General features: G+C 38.5%; 1 protein-coding gene across 13 annotated transcripts in view; it reads left to right on the top strand.

Annotated features, from left to right (window-relative positions):
- Positions 1–19802, top strand: part of LOC138746534 (tumor necrosis factor receptor superfamily member 16-like) — a 314868-nt gene that overhangs the window by 20313 nt on the left and 274753 nt on the right. For 6 of the 13 annotated variants that reach the window (XM_069904788.1, XM_069904789.1, XM_069904785.1 and 3 more), the window contains one exon: positions 7222–7447. The exons of the other annotated variants lie outside the window; for them this stretch is intronic. The gene's annotated coding sequence lies outside the window, so the exon portion shown is untranslated. The remainder of the gene's footprint in view (positions 1–7221; positions 7448–19802) is intronic. 13 annotated transcript variants of the gene reach the window in all.

Below are 19802 nucleotides of genomic sequence, written 5' to 3'. Positions count from 1 at the left end.
TCCATCCAGCCCTAAAATGGCAGCAGTAACAGAAGAAAATCAAAGTTGGTCTCAAGGATCCCATTTGGATAACCTTCTTACCCAATGCCTCAGATAACGATGATCCCCAATAGGCATCATAGCGCTGGACCTCCCAGAAATGCACAACTAATACCTGTGAAGGGTTCTCTTGGTTTTTCTAACAGAAAATGCTCAGACTGTTTTGATTAAATTTACTAGGAGATTCAGGAGCTGATCAATCACAAATGTAAGACAGTCCACCACACCTCAGAGGAAAAGGAACACCTGAAGGTCCACCAGAAACTTATGGCCAGTGCCAGATTAAGGTCAGCTGATGCCCCAAGCACAGCCCAACAGTGGTTCCCCCTTGACCCTTCCATTGTCTAACTGACAAGACATTAAGACTCAATAAGTGCTGAATGTGAAATAATAGATTAAAATCCGGTTTTCTTACAGACCAGATGCCACAACTATATTAAATATAACTTGTATATATACTTTTTTTCATTTATTGTGGAGGATCCATTTTGAGGGGCCCTAGTTCAACTGCATCATGGTAAATCCAGCACTGGAAAAAAAACTGGCACCCCCTTCTCTTGGAGCCGTCGCCACATGCTTATTTTGTTTATTAGTTAATCCAGGCCTGCCTGTGACCTAAAGAGAGAACAGATGATGGGTAGAAAGAGTTCAGAAGTTCCATAGAGTGACTGATAATCATGGCATGCACAAATTCCTCAGCATCGTCAAGGCTAATTTATGGCCTAGCACCAAGGCTCCATCCATCACGAGCCAAAAATAAAGGAGAACTTATCAAGGACAGAGTTGATCAGTAAATTGTTACTTTCAAGGGGAACAGTAGTTCTCCACTGATACTTTGTCTTTAATGCAAGCACCATCGACCACATTGCCACAGAAAAATATCCATTCGAGCCTTGCTGCAAATCATAACCAGAAATTGGATAGGCATTTGTCAAATAAAGAATAGAAAGGCCTCAGACAACGTCCTGGCAGAAGTTCTAAATCCTGGCAAATGATTCAAGATTATTTTATTGTAAATAAAACAAAAAATGTGATATTAAACATAATTTTCTCTAGTCTACCGTAAGGCAAAGATTCACTATCGGCAAAAGATGCCCAGTGCGCCTTATGACACCAAAACAATGTCTTCAGTCACCTTTCCAATATAGAATTATCTTGATTGGTGTCCATTGTTCCTTGTTGAATTTGATTTAATGTTATATGGAAAATGCAGAACAGCAGAACCATATAATGAATGGTAAGTGTGATGATCCAGACAGTAATATTTTCTGTTGCTTTGACCTCTGGAATTTAGCAATCACCACATATTACCACAGCAGTCACCACAGTACTCTCAGGTGGGAGGTGAAATGGCAGATATTTCCACTTTTCTGCAAATCAAATGAATATTGATACAACTATAAGTAGACAAGAGTGGAAGGCAATGTGGCTGTGAAAGTGAGTCTGGGTGACTACCATTGATGCAACTGGTTTTTTTAATGCAGAGCTTCCAGGAGATCGGTGTTTTCTTTTGAAACAATACTGCACATGGAGAGCAAGTTACGATGTTTGCTATTGAAATGCAGTAAAGATTCCTTTGTCTCTTACTCAAATTAATATGGATCAATCATTAAACATCCTCTCCACATTCTAAATCGCAAATCTGAAGTTGTAAACAGATCACAAACAAATGTAAATTACCTGTTTATTCAAGAAACTGCATTACTGTTACATATTTACTTGTGTTTCCCCATTTGCCATTAAGATGAACAGATAGATTGGAGAATTAAACCTTACTCGTTTGCCAACTGTAGTAACTGCAATAGACACTACTCTCCTTTATAGATGTACGCTAAGCAACGTGCAGCCACTGCAGGTTACATCCAGTTTTCTGATGAGTATTCATTTTCATATGTTAAAAAGTGGTGGGGGGGGGGGGGCACAGTTAGCCTATCGGTTAGTGTGACGCTATTACAGGGCTAGCAACCCAGATTCAAATCTGGCACTGTAAGGAATTTGTATGTTCTCCCCAGGTCTGCATGCACATTCTCCGGCTGATCTGGTTTCCTCCCACCATTCAAAATGTATGGGGTTGTAGATTAATTAGGGTGTAATTGGGCTGCATGGGTTTAAAAGGCTGGAATTGGCTTCTGCCGTGCTGAAAATAAATTTTTAAATTAAAAAATCTTTTGCTGATAGTAAAGATGTTTAATGGCAATTATAATTGCAGATAAGCAAACTAAATATTATTTAAAATATACTTCAATTATATCAGACTGAGAAAAGTTATTAGTATGACAGTCCACTTAGATTTTCAAGACCCCCTTCAACCATATTCTTATTTCTTTTCTTCACTATCCCCGGTAAGTTCCACTTCATGTTTATTGTGAGTAGTCAAATAATAAAAATATTTATTTCTTTTCATGTCTTAGTGCTTGTATATTAAAATCAATTCAGAGGAAATATAAAAGTTGGAGATTCTTATAAGTTGAAGGAAATTGAAAAGTCATTCTGAAACTAAATTTTAAAAATGGAACAACTCCTCCTAGATTTTATAAGTTGATTATAAAATAAACTGTAATTTGAAAAAAAAGTGACCACATTGTTCTGGCAATAATTTGCTATGAAACATGAAAAAGAATGTACATTTATTATACAACATCTTCATTGATGAAAAATGTACCAAGACATTATTCAATAAAAAAGAAAACAAAATTACATTTTTTTGATAGAAATGTTAATATAGAAGGAATAGGTGACCCAGAGGAATACAATCCATTGGGGGAATCAGAGAGGGTAAGCAAATGTAAGTTCTTGGGAGTCACTATCTCGGATGATATTTCATTGACCCAATACCCACATGGCATTGTGAAGAAAGCACCTCAGCGACTTTTCTCAGAAGTTTGAGGAAGTTTGGCATGACATCGGCAACCCTGGCAAATTTCTACGGATGTGGGGTGGAAAGTGTGCTTCATGGTCTGGTATTGGGACACCAATGCCCTGGAGTGTAAAGCCCTGCAAAAGGTAGTGGACACAGCCCAGCAAATTACGGGTAAAACCATCCCCGCCGTCAAGGACAGCAACAGGGAATACTGCTATCAGAGAGCAACAGCAAACATCAAGGATCCACACTACTCAGCACACGCTCTGATCTTGCTGCTACAGTTGAGAAAAGGCATAGGTGCCACAAGACTCGGACCACCAGGTTCAGGTGCAGCTCCTACCACTCTACCATCAGACTCCTCAACAACAAACTCAATCAGACTCATTTAAGGGCTCTGACTTGACCATTTTATTGATTCTTTTTCTTCTTTGTATCGCACAGTCAATTTGTTTACATTTCTTTATTTGTTTACAAGTGTACGTTGAGAGTGGTTGCACTGCCAATAAATGGCAATTCTGCATTGCCTGCAGGAAAAAGAATCTCAGGGTTGTATGTGATGTCATGTATGTACTCTGACAATAAATCTGAATAGGTTTTAAGAAGCAGCATAAAGAGAGCCATGAAGATTAGGTCGGATATTCTAAAGCTTAGGGACTTGACAACTGAAGAACTGTTGCTAGAGAGTTTGCAATGCAACTCAGATATACCCAAGAACCAGAAAAGGAGAAGCTCCAAGATATTATAGGGTTATATGGCCGAAGGAGGCCAGGATGATTTTTGTAAACAAGAATGAAAATTTTAAGATAATAGGAAATATTTTATCTTTGATTACATCCTCAGTAAAACTTAATTAGTTCTTTGGCTTAACCACTCATTTTTTTAAATGAAATATGGCAAAGGAGAACAGATTTACACTTTTGCATTTTATCTTGCCTTTGTAAAAGTCAAGGTGACTGGTTGAATCCAGCCATGTAAAATTATGTTAAGTACAGTCATTGAGTTGTGTACAATACACATGAAAAGAACATTTCTGCTGGTGGTTCGCCTATTATTACTACAGTTAATGAAATAAATAATTAACCTGAAGAGTATTTTCAGTACTTTCTGTAACTAAGAAGCCACGACTAAGATTTATTCTAAATGAAGCTTCTCCGAATGGAAACAGGAAAGGCCACATTTAATTTAGTGCAAATCTCACCTCTGACTCTTATCAGGGATCAGTATCTCTAAGTTGTGGTTGTGATTTTAAAGCCATTCCAGAGACCTGAACACAATCTAGTATGGTCCTTCAGGGTAGTGGATGTTTTTTTTAAAAAAAAACCATGATCTCAGTTAATGGAGAGAATGGGCTTTCTCCCAAAGTCATGACTGATATAAAAACACAAAGACTGTATTTGCTAGAACTTGAACAAGCAAGGAGAAGCTGGAGGTTCACTGCAGGTCAGGCAACATTTAGGAAATGGGCAGTCAACATTTTGGATTGGAACTCTTTGACCACATAGCCCTTGGAGCTGCTCCACCTTTCAATAAGATGATGGTGATCCTATGCCTCAACACCACACAGCTGTCCAATCCAAAATATACTCAAATTCCCTTAATGAGCAAATGTTGGTCATGTAAAATTGAATATCCTCAGTTGCTGAGCATTAGTAGCTAATGAGCTACAGAATTCAAAAGAATTACAACTCTGTGACAAGAAGCAGACCTATTAGTCTCAGAATCAGAATTTATTGTCATGAACAAGTCACAAAATTTCTTGTTTTGTGGCTCCATTGCAGTGCAAACATTCATATAAACCACCTTACAACAATAAATAAAAATAGTGCACAAAAAAAATCAAAGTAAGGTGGTGTCTTTGGTTCATTGATCATTCAAGAATCTGATGGCAGCGGGAAAGAAGCTGTTCTTGTGCCATTGAATGCTCGTTTTTAGGCTCCTGTATCTTTTTCCCCGATGGTAGCAGAGTGAAGAGGGCATGGCCTGGGTGGTGGGGGTCCTTGAGGATAGAGGGTGCCTTTTTAAGACACTGCCTCTTGTAGATGTCTTTAGTGAAGTGAAGTCTGGTGCCTATCTACAAATCATCACATTTGTAGATAGCATTGGAATTGTTCCTGGCCGCAAAGTCATGGGTGTATAGTACGTAGAGCAGTGGGCTAAGCACGCATCTTTGAGGAGCGCCTGTGTTGATAGTCAGAAAAGAGGAGATGTTGTTTCCAATTCATACTATTGTTAGATCTATCTGATGAGAGGAAATAGCAACTGCATTTTGTCAATTTCTCTCAGAATAATGCATCTCAAAGAGATCTCTCTTCTCATTTCCCCCACCCCCATCGATGTGATCTGCCAGGATTGTTATGTGAAGAGGGGACACAAAATCATCGAGGGCCCATTCCACCATGAACACGGCACCTTTCAGCTGCTCCCATCAGGAAAGAGATGCAGGAGTATCAGAGCCAACACACCAGGCTGAGGAACAGCTTCTTCCCAGGGGCAGTGAGAATGCTGAACAACCCAAGGAATTGCTCACACTAACCATTTGAGTCTCTCAAATTCATGAAGCAAAATTTATTTATTTATTTATATTGATGAAATACTTGGCCTGTATATGTAACGTTGGCCTGTGTTATGTCTGGTTGTGTGTCTGCATGTTTTGGACAGAGGACCAGAGAATGCTATTTCATGGGGTTGTTCTTGTACAATCAGATGACAATAAACTTGACTTGATCTTTTGGGTGAGAATAGACTAATTTTATTCAGTTCCTTCCCACAGAAGACTTCACATAAAGAAATGCAGAGACCTCATTGCAAGATGCAAACCATTAGTTAGTCTCAAAAAGTATTTAAAAGAGCCTGCTGAATTCTGGAAAAAAGGACTTGTGGATAGATGAGACCAAAATTAACCTGTATCAGAGTGATGGCAAGAGCTAAATGTGGAGGTGCAAAGGAACTGCCCAAGATCCAAAACATACCACCTTTGCCATTGTTTGGGCGATGTCTCTTACTGTTTTATTCTTGTTTTTCAGCCCTAATAATGGCTTATTTTGACTTTCATTGGCACAAACTCTGGTCCTTATGTTGAGAGGTGGCAACTACAGACTCCAAAGGCACTAATAAACCTGGAAGCAAGTCTAAATCTCTTATACTTGCACCAATGAAACAATTAAACAGACCTGAGCACTCACAATCATAATGTCCCAAACATTATGGAGCCCTGAAATGAGGGGAGAATGCATTAAAAAGTGTTGTAATTTCTACATGGTCAAACCAAAATAGCAGCCTCTATCCTCAAGGACCCTCACCATCCAGGTAATGTCCTCTTCACACTGTTATCATCAGGAAAGAGGTACAGGAGCCTGAAGATGAACACCCAATAGAACAAAGACAGCTTCTACCCATCTGCCATTAGATTTCTGAATGGTCAATGAATCACAGACACTACCTCACTTTCTCTTTACACTAATTTATTTATTTTTTAAAAAATGAAACTTTTAGCAATATTTGCACCTGCAATGCTGCCACGAAACAACCAATTTTGTGCCATGTTCATGACAGTAAATTCTAATTCTTATATTTAAAAACTAAACTGGATCCTGTTGCAGATACATGTGTGGCGCTGCTGTAGGAGGTTGGATAGCTTGCCAGCAATTTCCACTTCTGTGAGTGGGTGTCTACCAGGGTCAGTACATGTTGCTAAAATGAAGATAAGGATAATCTATTTCGTGGGTGTAAGCTGTAGGAGGCAGGCAGACAATGCGTGGGTGCCAAGTTTTAAAGCACATCGTACATGTAGGAGAAAATGAGCAAGATTCATGTTGATGTTCTGTTGGCAGAAAAAAGATGTTTGCTCTAAATATTGGAAAGCATGAAGGAAATGAAAGACTATTCCAGCATGACCGTGAAGCTGTGAGAAAGGGGCAGGTCTAAAGTAGTAATGTATCAGACTGATCTTGATAACTTATTTTCTAGGGAAGTCAAAATATTGACAATAGTTTCTTATTATGAGTCATTTTCTCATGTTATTTTCATTGTGTTCTAAACTCTTGCCTTTAAACAGCTGATGTAACTAGTTATTATTTAAATAAAGATTTCAGAGTGAGTCTCTATGACAAATTGCTATTACAACTTGTTTCTATCGACATATATATCATTATTTGAACATGACATTTAGATAATGGAATGTACCAATTTATTAACAAATGAATCATTAACTTGAGTAAGTTAGATAAAAGCAACTCACTAGTGCTTTATTTTATCAGTAAATTGCGCCTGTTTCATGGCTCAATATTCAGTTCCTGGTTGTGGTATTTCTTACCAAACAGAAAGTTGAAGAAGTTGGTCAAACAAAACTCCTGGATTTCAGAACATTTGAAGTCCTGGATGACAGTGATTTAAAGAAAATGGCTGTTCATATTTTTCACAATTGCACGTGAAAGTGGAGACAACGGGAAGATACAAGTTGGGAAAGGACAATTCTCGGAGTCACAACCATGAAAAAAGATCTGGGATCAGTTATCAGAGGTTCTATGTAAACAGTGAAGGCCAACAGTAAGAGAAAAACTACTAGTTACTTCCATTCCACATCAATTCAATGTCATTTGTTTGCCACTTCTTTTCTTGCATGTGTTCAATTGCAATATAGATATAAGCAAATAGTTTCTTAAGTAACTAATTATCATGTGGAAGTCCACAGTGAATTCCCACAGGTAAGTCTGGTAATGTAAGCATCACAGGGAGCTATTCTCTACTCACTTAAAGTCACATTTAAGATTCAAAGTTCAAGGATCATTCTATTGACACATCATAAAAACATAATGTGCATGATATTCTTCAACTTTTGACGACTGAAAGGCAAACAAAGAGTTTCCATGAGTATTGCCTGTCACCCCTAACAATAGGAGAAAGAGAAGCAAAAGAGAGTCCCATCAGAGACACTTAGAGTCCACGGATTCACCTCCTGCACACCCTGCAGCCTCTGCAGTCGCAGAGACAATTGTTCAAACCATTGGCAGCCCAAACACCAGGTCCAAATCTCCGATATGACCAGAAAATTGGAATTTTACATTCCAGAAGTGGACAAACTTCAAAAATTCATCTGAAGTTTTTTCCTTATTGAAGAACCCTTGTGGCCATTCTAGATTCTTTGCAATCCTTGTGAGGTTATTTTACTTTGCCTGGAATGATAATTAAATCTGTGGCCTGCATGATCCTAATTTACAAAGTCATTACTTTTATCCTGAAAGCTGTCAAAAATCTTTTTTTTTAAATTATTTAACACCATAATGATTTAAAATGTGTTTAACCTTAATGATTTTCAATGCAAGGCACATAGTGTATGTTACAGTGATGTTGCACTGATGACTAATGCGCACACATGTCCTCTGCAAAAATATTCACGGTCACTCAATATAAGTATTTTTAACTGATGGTTTAAAATCTTGTTTTGATGAATTAAATTGAGTGATGAGACAATCAATTTTCTTATATGAAGAATCTGAATTTTACTGACATTTTTTAATAGGTAAACATCCTTCCTGTTTCCTTATATTTTATTATAATAAATGCTTTGCATGTTGAATATTTTTAACCCAAGGTTTCGACACTATCTTATCACTCATCAACAACTAAACGTTGACATTTACCTGGTATTCTACAGATTGCCACATCAAAGAACCATGTCTCTGCTCTAGATCTTACAGTGCCAAATTCATCGGTTTCCAACGTTTGAATTAAAACAACACAAACAAAAATTCAGCCAGTGTGACTAACAGTTTTTGTAACCTTTCCATATCAGTTTATTGGGTTGGGCCAACAGAGTAATTATTTAGAAGTGAATAGGTGGTTTACCTTGCTTATTACAAGAACAAGACTGATTTGACCACCATTTGTGTGATATTAACAAAACACTTCTGCACTTTAGGTTATTTACTTCTGCTGCATTTGCATGTAGGTGTATGTATTTTCCGGAGGATGCAAATGCATAATATATATGTGTTTGACACCATCTCAGTTTGCACTGTTAAAGCCTTTAGGTAAAATGCTGCAGTTACAAAAACAGAAAAAGCTGGACATTCTCAGCTGGTTTGACTTCACATGCGGTGAGGCAGAAATTAGTCAGCCAAAGTTTTGGAGTGGGAACAGGCAGTGTTTTTTTCTTCCTTTTTCAACCCTTTGTAAAATTATATCAGAATCTCAGTGACTAGTTTGTGACTGATTTACGCAAATAAACTGGCCTTTAATTGAAACAAATAAATAGACTGTTCACCAAGTTACAGGCAAGATTTGACCATTAATGGGATTACTGAGCTGTCTTATTACCCTTTACAACCTCCCAATTTTTATCTGCTAGCTGGTATTTCTCAGTTGTGAAAGAACAGCCAACAATTGAAAATAAAAATGATTTAGTCAGTGTATAAAAATATGATTCATTAATTTAGGAATAACATGCTCATACAGAGATCATAATTTGTAAGAAAGATATTTATTAAGTGCTGATATATATCTTTATTCACTTTAGCTCTAAGTAATTATACGTAGAATAATATTTGACATCTGACTTTTTCACTGTACTTTTGTACACATGATAATTAACATGAACGTGAACTTCTCATTCCATATCCAGCTGCCAAACTACACTAAGTACTTATTTAAATGTCTCTGAGAAATGCAAGTATAAAAAGAAGTGGATGAACATCTACAGGGTCAATATGTGCAAATTTGTAGAAAATATATTGTCTTGAAATTGAACGATCTAGCATCTCATTTTTCTGTAATATGTGATTCAACTTCAACCAAAGGAATGAAGGAAAAAAACATAGAGACTCTGGGCATGCACAACAGGGTGCCACAGTCACCGGCAGTTTTCATGCTGTTGGATTGCACACATCTGGCCTACAAATGAAACCAGCCACTCACGGAATAGCAAAACACTATTGATGTCTCTACTGTTTTTATTAATCATATTTATTTTAATGTATGTATATATGTACTGTGTACATACAGTATATTATTTGTCTGTATGTATGTTATGTCTGTATGTGTGTTTGCACTGTTCTGTACCATGTACTGGAGAACTCTACCTTTCGGGTTGTACTAGTACAGTTTGATGACAAATAACTTGAACTTGAAACTTTCAAAATGCTTGTGAGACTTGCTTCATTGTAGGGAACCTCCTCAGGTTCTGAAATCCAGCGCTGGAAGCCCGTCTCAGTATCAGCTGGTGTAGAAACGTCCGGGGCACTGATTGATAGAGGAGGTTTCTGTGTCCATTGAGACCTTCAAAATCCTCCTATCTGAGTGGAGTTTCAGGCTGCTCCAATCAGAACTCTGCTTTATGTCATCAGGTTAAAACCCCCCCAAGCTGGATCATTACTGAAACTGTTCAGCCTTCCAGGCTAGGATCTGCTTGTTGCCACTGATTACTGCTGTCTGCTTTCAGGCCCAATGGAAAGGGTGCATCCTTACAATAGCCGAGCTCAGAATTAGAATCAGAATTTATTGCCATTAACAAGTCACAAAGTGTGGTGTTTTGCGGCTGCATCACCAGTACAAACATTAATATTATGAACCATGTTACAACAATAATATATAAAAAATTAAAAATAGTAGTGCACAAAAAGTAAGGCAGCGCGGGGAAGAAGCTGTCCTTTTGCCGCTGAGTGCTCGTCTTTAGGCTCCTGTACCTTCCCAATGGTAGCAGAGTGAAATTGGCATGGCCTGGGTGGGGGGAGTCTTTGAAGATTGAGGCTGCTTTTTTAAGACACCGCCTCATGTAGATGTTCTTGATGGAGTGAAGTCTGGTGCCTGTGATGTCGCAGGCCAAGTTAACAACCCTCTGGAGTTTTTTTTTTGTCCTGAGATTTGGTGCCTTCATATTAGACAGTGATGCAACCAGCCAGGATGCTCTCCACGGTCCACTTGTAGAAGTGTTTGAGAGTCTTTGGTGACGTACCGGATCTCCTCAAACACCTCACAAAGTATAGCTGCGGGCGGGTCTTCTTTTTGACTGCATCAACATGGAGGCTCCAGGATGTTGATGCCCAGGAATTTCCGTTAAACACCCCCTCCCTTCTTCTTCTTTCTCCCTGTCACCTTTCCCCAGCTCTCTCTCTTCTCTTTTCCCTCTGTCTCCTTTCACAGATCCAAAATTAATTCTCACCTCTCCTTTATCCTATCCAATTAACATATTTTGTTCGTCAGGACTCTTTCCCCCAGCCAGTCTTCAGTCTTTATTCTGATGCCTTCCTGTTCTTGACCCTCTCCACTACGTTGAGGACTGAGTTATGTTCCTCTGACTTCCTCCTGAAGTCCATAATCATCTACTTGCTTTTCCTAACATTGAGCACAAGGTTGTTGATGTGACACCACTCAAAGAGCTGATCTAACTCCCTCCTCATTGCTGTTTGTGATTCTGCCGACAACTGTGCTGTCATCAGCTTATTGGTAGCATTGGAATTGTGCTGGGCCACACAGTCGTGGATGTATAATGAGTAGAGCAGTGGGCTAAGCAAGCATCCTTGGGGTGTTGGTGATCAGTGAGGAGGAGACGTGGCTTTCAATTCGTACTGACTGTAGTCTTCCTGATGACACATGGGAACACATATTGAAATAATAGTCCCAGCAAACCTATTTAGGATAGCACAAAAAGAAAGGGTGACTAAATAATATCAGTTCTTTGTTGTTGTTGGCATGTCATTAAAGTTCACTAATGTCTGCTGTTTAAATCAATGTTGCATCAGTACTTCAATGAAACATGCAGATTGGCTGACTGGAGAGGCTCCCAAAGTGTGTCTTCTTTTGCCAGAGGCATTGTTCTTGCTCAGTTTGTGTTGCATGTGCTTGGAAAGCAGCCATGTTTTAGTTCAATGTGTTCAAATTCTTCAGGCACTTTAACAAAAAATTGGAGCAATTTTAGAGGTAAAGTGAATTATACAAGCAGAATGATCTGCATCAGGAAGATTTACATTTAATTGTTTCTCATATTGTGTGGATTTTAAAAACTGGACGATGTCTTCCTTTTACTGTATCAGCAATAGATTCCCATAAAATGCTTGGAGAAAGTGCATTGTTCAAGATCATCCTTTGGTCTTGATTCATTCGAGAAGCTTTTCTAGAAATGTTTATGCAGAGAATAACTATCTGGATATATAGATAGGAAAATCTTCTGAAGACTATATGAGCAGGCCATAACTCTGACAGAACCCAAGCAATTGCATGTGTGGCAAAGCTGTTAATTCACCAATTTGAGACCTTCCCCATGAAACATCAACCCTGCATTTTGTGCACATATTATAACCACAGTAACTGTTCATTTCTCACCAACAACCTTGTCATGATGCACAGTTAAAGATTCCTCACGACTATTCCCCCAGAATGCAAATGAGGATCAAAGAGCTGTATATTCCAGGGGGTGGGGTTGGTGTGATGACAGGGACAGGGACAGAGACATTCAATCAAGGTGAGCATCAAAATACCCAAATCGAAATGGTGGCCTTTTTCATGCAAGAAAGTGAAACATCTAAATCTGCAGATGCTGTGATTGTACCTGCAGTAAAAACATAGCATACAGCACAGAAATGCTGGAGGAACTCAACTGGTCTCACAGGGTCCATAAGAGGTAAAGATATATCACTGATGCTTTTGGCCTGAGCCAAAATAATAATAAAGCCAGAATAAAGACTGATGACTGGCCGGGGGAAAGAGTCCTGACTAACAAAATGTGTTAATTGGATAGGATAATAGGAGAGGTGAGAATTAATTTTGGCTCTGTGAAAGGAGACAGAGGGAAAAGAGAAGAGAGAGAGCTGGGGAAAGGTGACAGGGGGAAAGAAGAAGGAGGGAGGGGGTGTTTAACGGAAATGGGAGAAACCAATGTTAATGACATTTGGTTGGAGGCCTTCTTTATGCTTGCAACACATGACCTTTCCTGTGTAATACTGAGGGGACAAATTTGGCAATCTTTATCCTGCTTTTGGAAAGTTGAATAGAAAAATTGTTTGACTAATTATTTGCTGTTTAGATTTGGGCCAGACCATGTTGGCTGTGGCTAATGGTTTGGAAGGATACTGCACCTTTCAGCTACTCCCATGCAACTATGTCCCTGACTTGTGAGGATTCTCTGTGCCACATCTGATGAGTCTGGCGACAGAGTGTATAGTTATTCACTCTGTTGGAAATGTGTGTCTCTGATTTTAGCAGAGGATTTAAATTCTCCACCTGAAGACTGGGGAAAATAAATAAATTATTTTAAATTGGTTTGGTTTAATGCTTTTATTGACATAATTTTAATTTAATTAATTCTGTAATTCTCCATTATGGATGATCCTTTTTTGAGATTTTATGTAAAAGAAAAACAATTTTCCTATTCCAGAGAAATACCAAAATTGCAGATGCGTGACTCCTGTTAAAAACCATGAGAGGCTGGAGTGGCATTGCCTTTCTAAATAAAGGATTTTGTTCCAAAACATTGATGTTACACTTAACCATGATCCAGGTTTTAAGTGTGGCTGTTAAGACAATTCACCGCTGTGGGGAAATGTGTGAGGTTACAGTCTGAATTTAAAGCATGTGCTCACAATTACCATTTTGCATGTTTACTTTATTGTGAAATAACTCGGAGTGTTGGCTGATGCCAATTATTTATGAATCAAATGTTTGATTGTGTTACTTTTTGGTGACTGTAGAAATACATATGTGAAAGACACAAAAGTTCATTTGGATCATAATGAGAAACTGAGGTAATACTCCTAGCTTGCGTTATCACACAAGTAGATATAAGGCAGTAAGAGTAAACTTTAATGAAGATGTAATATTCAGAAAATTTAAAACAATGTAAAACAGCACTGAACTCGAATAAATCTGAAGAATTAAAGTTATAATAGTCCCATCTCAGCAGTAGAGAGGATTTGTAAAGAACTATTAGCTTGTTCAGGATCACAAATTATAGAAGCCGAAGTAGGCCCATCAGCTCATCAAGTCTGCTGCACCATTTTATTTTAATCATGAGCTGGTCCATCCTCTCACTCAGCCCCACTCCCCGGCTTTATCTTCATAACCCTTGATGTTCCAACCAATCAAATAACCTGTCAATTTTTGCTTAAATACACCCAACGACCCAGCTTCCACAGACTCACGACTCTGACTAAAGAAATTCTTTTCTGTGTCTGTTCTAAATTGATGCCTTTTTATCCTGAAGTTATGCCCTCTTGTAATAGACTTCCCTGCCATAGGAAACATCCTTGTTATATCTACTCCGATTAGGCCTTTCAACATTTGAAATGCCTCTATGAGGTTGCCCCCCCCCCCCCCCCCCCCACTCATCCTTCTGTTCCTCAATGAGTACAGTCCAAGAGCCGTCAATTTTTCCATATATTCTAACCTTTCATTCTTGGTATCATTCTAGTAAATTTTCTCAGAACCCTCTCTTTTCTCAAATAAGGTGGCCAAAACTGGACATAATACTCCAAGTGAGGTCTCACCAGAGAGCAGAGTCTCAACTTTACATCCCTTCTCTCGTATGATATTCCTCTTTTTTTCCAAGATGATGGCAAGAAAAAAAGAAGGAAGCAGGAGAAAGGAGTTGGGACTCCAGGGAAAATGAGGGAGGATCCATGCAGCAGTGTGAAAAGACAATAAAAGACCGTTAAATGAGATGTATAAAAGAAAGTATTTAGCGCAATGCTATGACAGTACCAGCAGCCCGGCACTATCTGTAAGGAGTTTGGATGTTCTCCCCATGTATGTGTAGGTTTTCTCTGAGTGTTCTGGTTTCCTCCCACCCTCTAAAAATGTACAGCAGTTGGAGTATTTGGGCAGCATGGGTTTATGGGCTGGAAGGGTCCATTACTGTGCTGTATGTCTAAATTAAATACACTACATTGAAATAAATTATGTGCATCCAAGACTCATGAATGTAATATTGCAACTTGCATCCCCTCTGTTTTGCTGATAAACACTTGTTTGTCAAGGTAACTATCAGTTGTGCATTGCCATGTATTAACCAATAGTTAGCAGTTAATTTGGAGTGGCCTGGCTTGACTTGACTTCCTGTTTATTTCTATGAGTGGGATTCCAGTAAACTTGGTTTTAACGAGAATCTGGCCACAAAGTTAAACATCATGCAAGTTGGCTTGACAACTTGATTTTTTTATTTGCATTTTTTCAAAGCTTGTGCAAAAGTGGAAACCATCTTCCTTTACTAATTTCTTCCCTAAATTAAAGCTTTTAAGCATCAGATAATTTTCTATAATATTCTTAGTAAAAAGTGGAATGCCTAAATAGACATATCACAAAATCAATCAACAAATTGAAATGCTCAAATGAACATTCCGGTTTTTGATCACATTTTCACAGTAACTTCATGCTACAGTATCACTCTTTTCTGAATCCACTTAAGCAGCATCATTTAAGGAAAATGGGAATAGCCAATCAGCCTTTCGAGCCTATTCTGTCATTCAGTGGCATCACCATCAATATTATGGATGGTTAACATTGGCCAGAATCTCAGCAGGTACATATTCTCAAGTCAAGTCGTCTAATTGTACAGGTTGAACCGGACAAAACAGCGTTATCAGATTCTTGGTGCAAAACATGCAGACACACAACCAAACATAACACCCGTGCATATGCTGGACAATAAATAATTAATTAAATGTGTGTTGTTTCGTTAATATGAGGGTCTTGGATAGTCAGGGTAAGCAGTTCCTTTGCTCGTTCCGCATTCTCACTGTCCGTGGGAAGGAGCTGGTCCTGGTCGTGCTGGCTCTGATCCTCCTCGTTTCCCCGAATGGAGCAGCTGAAAGATGTGTGCAGGGTGAAAGGGGCCCTTAATGATTTTGCATGGCCTCTTCAGACAAAGATCCCGGTAGATCACATCGATGGGGTCGGGTTGGGGGGGGGGGTGTGGATGTAGAGAGAGACTCCAGTGATACTCCTGTATTTCTTCCTTGACTGGGGAGGGAGGGGGTGGGAAGGGGATGGACACTCCAGTGATCCTCTCTGCCACTCTTATGGTCCTGTAGATTGACCTCTGATCCAATTCTCTGCAGCAACTGTACCGCACTGTGATATTCCCAACCAGGATGCTCTTGTTAGAGCTCCTGAAAAAGGTTAACATAATGGTGGTCGATAACCTTACCTGTTTCAGTCTTTTCAGGAAGTATAGTCGTTGTTACACCTTCCTGACAAGTGATAGTTGAACTTCAAGGAACTTGAAGTATTTTGATTCATATTCTAAATGGTTTCACACTTGGCAAGTCCAGTGCGACAGGCTACTTGCCACATGCTTGAATAAGTGTTGCTCCATCTTCAGTTAAGAAGCTGGACATGATCCAGGGTAAAGCATCTCTTTTGACTGGCAGCCCCCTTCTTCTACCCTGAATGTTCATCTCTCCCTCTGCTGATGTCCATGAGACTTAAAGGAGTGACATAGTCTACTTTGACAACACTTTCCACATCAATGGTCTCTACCACTAATGACAAGATCAACAGGGATGGCCACAATTTCTCAATTCTTACCATTTTGAATCACCCAGATCTCTGGCACCTATGGGGTTTGGTAGGAGCCAGGGAAGCGAATCTTCCAGTTGATTGGCAAACTAACTCCCAGGTTTACCAATTGTAAACTCAAATTGTTTTACCTATTTATTGAGACTGTTGGTTGCTTGAATTTTACCGTATATTGTCGACCTTTACATTAAATCCGAGATCAATCTATCCAACAGCGTTGTGGGAGTCCTATTATTAGATCTGTTCAAACACTTGGAATGATTTACATATGTGGGCTTCTGAATCTTTGACATTTTGTTGTTTCAAGCTTTTCATCACTTAGAAAATACTGTGTTCTTTCTTACCAAAATAGACCACATAGAAACATGTGTTGCATTTCCTTAAACTGTATATTATTATAATTTAATTATTCCATCTACACAATGTGTAACTCTTCCTCTGTAAGTGTTTTGGGTAATACTCTCTGGTCTCCATGATATCCAATGTAGATCTACTAGATCTCCTTGTAGAGACTAGTTTTCATGGCTGAATTGACACTATTTTCCAGGTTACAGCTATAGTCCAGTTATCTGTTGATAATGAATAGTCCCATGACTTATCTCTGGAAATGCCTCCCATGTACAGCAAATGTCCAAAATGGGACACCACACTCAGCCTCAACAAATTGGATGGGTATGCCCCATCAATATTGAGCAGTAGTGGGTTTACAAAATTCGTTCAAAGACGTGGGTGAAAAGATGGGTTTTGGGAATGTTTCTATTGGCCAGAACACTATTCTTCCAATGTGTTTCATTGTTATGCTCAGTTAGGTTGACCTTGTGTTTGATGCTAATAAATTAGTTTATTGGCATATACACTCGACCATGTACTTATGCATTGAAATTCTTATTTGTTGCAGCTGAACCAGTATTTAAAAAAAAACTACAATATTAAACTTAATTGAACTAAAAAAAGGCAAATAAAATACAAAAAATTCACTGCCATCCTAGTGCAAAAAATAGTTCAGACAGTCCTTTTGCTTGGTCCATGAGTAATGTATCAAAGTGAGTTCAAGAGCCTGATAGTTGTTGGAAAGAAACTGTTCTTGAACCTCTAGGTGCTGGTTTTCAAGCTTCTGTACCTCTGCTCGAAGGTAGCAGTGAGAAGAGGTTGTGACCAGAGTGGTGGGGATCCTTTATGAGTTGGCTGCCTTCTTGAGGCAGCGCCTCACATAGATGTGTATAATGGATGGGAGGTTGGAGCCTGTGATAGACCTGGATATGTTGGCTTCAGCTTTCTGCATCCATGTGCACTTGAATTTCCAAACAAGGCTATGATACAACCAGTCAGTAAACTTTCCACCATGCATCTGTTGAATTTTAATGGTTAAATAGTGTTTGTTTTATGGAATGCTGTCCTGAAGCAGCATTTTGGGTATTAATTCTACTAATGAAAATTGCTAACTTCATTCTCAGCTACATCAGCATCATTTATTGAGTTCCAAGCTGAATTACAAAATGAATATCGTTGAAATAGCTAATTTCTCAGCATAAAATATCAGTGCTATTTTCTGTTTACTTAAATATTGAATGCAATTAATTTTATAGTTCCAGACCACAATATGTCCCACCCTTCTGACTTAAAGGTCTCTCCAATTTGCTAATCTTTCAATCTAATCATTACATATTTTCAGATACTGAGTTGGGAATCAAATTAATGGTAGGGATCCCAAGATTGACCCCTAGTCCAATAAGTGGTTCTAAATAATCATTCTGCATCTGAGGATTCTTATCAAAATTATGATATTCCTCTCTTTTTAGATCTGATGCCTTGGCAGAGGGTGGGGGGATAAATGAATTGCTTAAGTTCGACGGTTAAGTTTAAAGTCAAGAATGTGAAAATGGAAATCTTTAAAATCTAGAATAAATATTTGTGAATATTAATTTGATTTTTTATAATTTGGGAAATAATAGGAATCTCATTTTAGTTTATTTTCCACCATTGATTTTACTTCTGCTGCACTAGCTGGGAAATTCCAAAATGAGCTGTTACTTCTGTATTTGTTGGCAAAGCTTATCAATAGAACTATTTCCACTATTTAAACAGTGAGTTATTAGTAAAACACAGAAGTCTGCAGATGCCATGATTGAAGTAAAAACACCACTCAGCACCTACCTATATTTTGCTCACACATTGATGAAGGGCTCAGGCCTACCTAGCCAGCACTATATCTACTCTGAGATTTCCTGTTTTTATTTGCTTATTCCTCGAAGAAGGACGCAGGCGGCAATATATCTGTGTCTCCTATGGACACTGAAAGATTGACCGAGTTCCTCCAGCTTTTTGGAGTGTTTTGCTATAATCACAGCATCTGGAGAATTTTGTGTTCACTCATGCCAAAAATATTTTTATGTCCTGCATCTTTATCTTTGGTACATAAAGTATGCTGTTTGACCTGCTGAGTTTCTTCAGCAATTGTATTTTTACATTTTTATTAATTTTGTATTGTGGATTTTTTTCTCCTATTTTAATATAAAAACTCTCCATCAACGAAGTAGTTATCTTTGTAATATTTTAAGTTTTCATGGCATGATCTTATTTGCTTAGGTTTTTACCCCATTTTTCCTCTTTTATAACGTCTGCCCTTTCATATCATGGGCCATCTTTTTCTGCTACCGGAACAATAAATTCAGATGAGTGGGTGGATGGAACAACAGACTCCTCTGCAACCCCCTCGCCTTGTGAAGTAGCAAGCCTCGTGTCAACTTTAAGCACCTGATTTCAGGTGCGGATGAGCTCAGACTGGTTTAATTTTTTTTTCCTTTGTATATCCCGTGACACAAATTCCTATAACGTGGTATTCCATGACACAAATTTGTTTAGAGCGATCAGAACCATAAACTAAATTTCAAAGGGCACAGATCAGTCTTCCAAAGTGAAGATTTAGGCCAAATTAATATGCATACTAGTCTACAATTTATGCTACAGGAACTGGCTGTGTGCACTGTAGAAGCATGTTGACCTAGAAATTCAATAACCGAGTGTTTGAAAATTTCTCTCTGGGAAAAGTGTGAACAACCATTTCCAGGTCATTTTGTATCACTGTGGAAACTCCTGTATAAAGTGGTGATTCCAACAACAAAGAGAGTTCACTGTAAAAACACAATCCTGGAGAAACTCAACAGGTCAAACAGTATATAGCAACGATAAAGAAATAACCCTTCATCAAGGTATGAACAAAATATTGGTAGGTGAACCTGCTCACATTTTGTTCATACCTTGATGACATGCTCAAGGCCGAAATGTTGGTTGTATATCTATCTTTGCTAATATAAAGCACAATTTGACCTGTTGAGTTTCTCCAGCATTGTCTTTTTACTTCAATGACAGTATCTGCAAACTTCTGTGTTTTAATAGA

This window comes from Narcine bancroftii, chromosome 12 (assembly GCF_036971445.1).
Source record: "Narcine bancroftii isolate sNarBan1 chromosome 12, sNarBan1.hap1, whole genome shotgun sequence".
Taxonomy (NCBI): Eukaryota; Metazoa; Chordata; class Chondrichthyes; order Torpediniformes; family Narcinidae; genus Narcine; species Narcine bancroftii.
This window is presented reverse-complemented; position numbering and strand designations above follow the sequence as displayed.